Below are 4,285 nucleotides of genomic sequence, written 5' to 3' on the forward strand. Positions count from 1 at the left end.
ACTCTAGTAAAAAGAGTTGGTCAAAGGTTTTAAATAAACCGAAAAGTTTTCCTTCAACAATGCATGTCACAGATATACATTACTAACAGCAACCAATATGCATGAACAGAGACTAATAATATTTTTCCTAGATGGCCAGTACTAATACAAGACTAACCCAATTGGATTCACTCAAAAATATTAATCCTACAATTTTAGGAATTTCTTTGAATCTGACTGTACAGAAAACAAGATCTGTAAGCCATAAATCGTAGAAAAATCCTAAAAATATGAGACCACTGGCATTTGAAAGATATTTAAACAGAGATGCATACACAATTGGATTTGGGTTCAAATTATTTTTGAAACTCTCACAAATGGATTGACAAGATTACTGCATGTCTATACCATTTGCTTTACCTCTGGAGTTACAGAACAGATAAATGTTTGAAACTTGTTTGAGAAGATTAAGAAAACATTCAGTAGTCCTACAGAATTGGAATCACTCAATTAAGTTCAAAAATGGATTTTTGGTGATTTAAAAGCTAACAGCTATGTCTGCAGAACACACAGAACAAGTTTAATTCACCACAAATCGTACATCAACCATAAAAATATGAGGTCAGTTGCATCTGAAAGGCATTGAAAATCTGGTTCTCACCCAACTGGTTTCATTCAAAGATTCTTTCCCAAGCTCCTGGTTTAATTCGACAAAGTCAGATCTGTCCAGATCTTGATCTGTGAACCATTTCAGTTTCAGGAGGTCAATCGAAGTGAAACCACCGCCAAAATGAAGGTATTGAAGAGGGCTTTCACCTACAGTTGAGTTTGTTCAAAACGGTTTTGTAAAACGGAAGAAATCTAACAAACAGTGAATCTGCATGTTTACAGAACTTTATTTACCACGGACAATCCGTATGGAATTTGAGAATGAGACCAACTCCAAGTTGTAGATCTTTTCAATACCTATCTGTGGAACTTTGAATCACTCGATTTGGATCTGCACACGAGATTTGGCGGATTTTACAAGATCGTACCAGAATCTGAAACAGCAAGATAGCAGAAATTACAGCAAGTTTTTGGACGAACTTTGGTCAAGAGCTTCAGATCTGAGGATTGCTCAACCTTCTCCATGCTTGGACCAACATGCACCTGCATCAAGATCCAATCTTGTGAGAGGAGAAAGGAGAAATAGGGCTGGATTCATCAAAGATTAGGGGAGAAGAGAGTGAGAGGGAAGCTCTCATGGTGAGGGGAAGCTTGAGGGAGGAGGGGAGCTGCATCTTGGCTGGTTTTCATGGCCATGGCCGGCCATGGGAGCAAGGGGCAGCAGCATTTCATGGTGAAGAGGTAGGAGAAGGGTAGGAGAGAGTGGAGGAAGGAGTGGAGTGTCAAAAATGAGAAGCCAAAGATGAGGAGGTGGCCGGCCAAGCTCTATTTATAGAGGGAGAGGGTTGGCTGCCTCCTCTTTGATTGGTGGAGGTGGGTGGCTGGCTTGGGGAAGGGAAATTTGACTCAAGCTGAAATTATTAGTGGCATTGGGAAGGGACAAAGGAGGAGATGCTTCCCAAGGTGGAATAACTATGTGAGGGAGAGAGAGAGATGGAGAAGCATGATGCTTGTGTGCCATGCATGGCATGGCCGGCCAAGATTGTGGCCATGCACAAGTGATCATCAAGAGAGTATTGCCACACATGCATGACACCCAAGGTTGAGTGTCTCACATTTTGCAAAGAGGGTGGCCTAAAGAGATATAGAATTTTAGGCAAGTGATAACAATGCACAAGGGTGCTAAAGTAGATGGTGGTGGCATTCTATCTTGATAAAAGATGTGTCTAAGATATGATGGTGGTGATGGCGATTTAGACAATGGTAGATCAAGGCTATGAGAGATGGTGAGTGAAGTAACCATATACCCACAATGATGAATATATTGACATACATCATCAATTCATGAGGTCAAGGTGATGATGGAAAATAATAGAGGAGTGAGATAGGCATAATGAAATATAAGTTGCTCTACAAATAAGAGGTCAATTGGGAGTGATTTGAAAGTATCAAATGGTCACCCATTTGATCAAGAATTGGAGGATGGAGGGGATACAATGTGGTCGATCAGAGATGTACATAAGATGTGCAAGTTTTGCCATTTGAAAAAGAACTCATTTGAAAAGTATTCGAAACACCTCAATTGTCTAGGGACAATTGGGAATGAACTCAAGTGGAATGGAACTTGAAAATGTTGAGAAAAACTAGTTGGAACTTAGGGGTTCAAAAATATTCTACTTACTATCTCAAGGAAAGTAGAGTTTTTCTCAAACTTAAAATAAACAAGAAATGGTATAGATACCATATCAAGCCTTTTTGTGAAAAGGAAAGCAAAATAGAAAGAAAAGTTTTAGAAATACTTGGTAGAAATGGGATGAGAAACAACACCCATTTCAGTTCTTTGTTTTCTTTGAAGAAGTATCTTGAAAAGATTTAGTAAAACTAGAAGTAGTTTTGTGATCCAAAACTAGAGAAGAAAAACAAAGGGGTTTTGAGAAAGGAAACACATTTAGAGAGGAGTGTTCTCAAGGGTAGGTGGTGGCTACATAATGTACCCATCAGTCCCACTCTTGGTTTTGTAAAGATTAAATTTGAATGAAAACAAAAACAAGAGGTAAAAGAGGAAGAAGTGATCTCGGTGCTCGGAACATGGGATAGGATACCAGATCAAGTTGAATATATGAGTTGCAAGGATTGACTGAGACATGCAAGACGTGGAGGTTGAAGAGGATGTTGCATAGATGAGATCCATGCATTGAAGTCAACAATAACAGTTGTGGGTGCTTAGAGATCAATTGCCAAAGTCTGGACATTTTAAGCCTGTCAACACAGATGGTCGACATGGCCTCAAAACCAACAAGGATGAGTGGGTATAAGAGAGGGATGTATCTAGGGGTAGATGATCCCAAGTTTTGAATTAAGGATGATTGAGCTAGATTGACACAAAGAGGAATATCAAGATGGCACACTCATGTTGCCATCAGGAGAAGAGTTTGATGTAGTAAAAAGGAAAACAATTTTTCCTAAGTCACACATGTGTTTTATTAGGTGAGTTGTTTGGCTGACCACTAGAGGTGTTGTTCTAGGAGGTGGCTCAAGACAAAACTCAACAAGAAATCGAGTCAATACATCTACCAACAGATCAAGGCAATTCATCATAACAAACAGATCAAGGCAATTCATCTATCTATAGTCTTAAGAAAAAGTTTTTGTTCCCCCTAATTTTTGCATTATGGACAAATAAACAAGGTTGCAAAAAGTGGGGTGTTACACTCTGGCCAAGTTGATGCTAGTAACTCCAAGAGGGAGTATTTATGCTCGATAGTGGGTTCATGTCTCCGTGAATCTGGGGGAGTGACAGAAACCCCTAAGGTTATGGATGTGCTGTTGCCACTAGGGATAAAAGATTGATGCTATGTTCGAGGATGTAGTTATTGATTACATTACGCGCAATACTTAATGCAATTGTCTGTTGTTAGCAACTTAATACTGGAGGGGGTTCGGATGATAACTTGAAGGTGGACTTTTTAGGCATAGATGCAGCTGGATGGCGGTCTATGTACTTTGTCATAATGCCCAATTAAATCTCACTATATTTATCATGACATGTATGTGCATTGATATGCCCTTTCTATTTGTCAATTGCCCGACTGTAATTTGTTCACCCAACATGCTTTTATCTTATGGGAGAGACACCTCTAGTGAACTGTGGACCCCGGTCCATTCTTTTATACTGAAATACAAATCTGCTGCAATACTTGTTTACTGTTTTCTTGCAAACAATCATCTTCCACACAATACGGTTAATCCTTTGTTACAGGCAAGCCGGTGAGATTGACAACCTCACCGTTTCGTTGGGGCAAAGTACTTTGGATGTGTTGTGCAGGTTCCACGTTGGCGCCGGAATCTCCGGTGTTGCGCCGCACTACATCCCGCCGCCATCAACCTTCAACGTGCTTCTTGACTCCTACTGGTTCGATTAAACCTTGGTTTCTAACTGAGGGAAACTTGCCGTTGTGCGCATCACACCTTCCTCTTGGGGTTCCCAACGGACGTGTCAATTACACGCATCATGCTTCAATAGAAATATTTCAGGTCATAAGCATTTCACATTATTATTACAAACCATAAGTTCTTAAAAAACTCGGTATTCTCACAGGTTCGATGAGAACACCATAAGGACTTAACTTGTTCAAGGTACTATTAGAACACCATAAGGAGTAGACCTTATGCGAGCTCAGCAACTTATTTAGGTTAG

This window comes from Lolium rigidum, chromosome 1 (assembly GCF_022539505.1).
Source record: "Lolium rigidum isolate FL_2022 chromosome 1, APGP_CSIRO_Lrig_0.1, whole genome shotgun sequence".
Classification (NCBI taxonomy): domain Eukaryota; kingdom Viridiplantae; phylum Streptophyta; class Magnoliopsida; order Poales; family Poaceae; genus Lolium; species Lolium rigidum.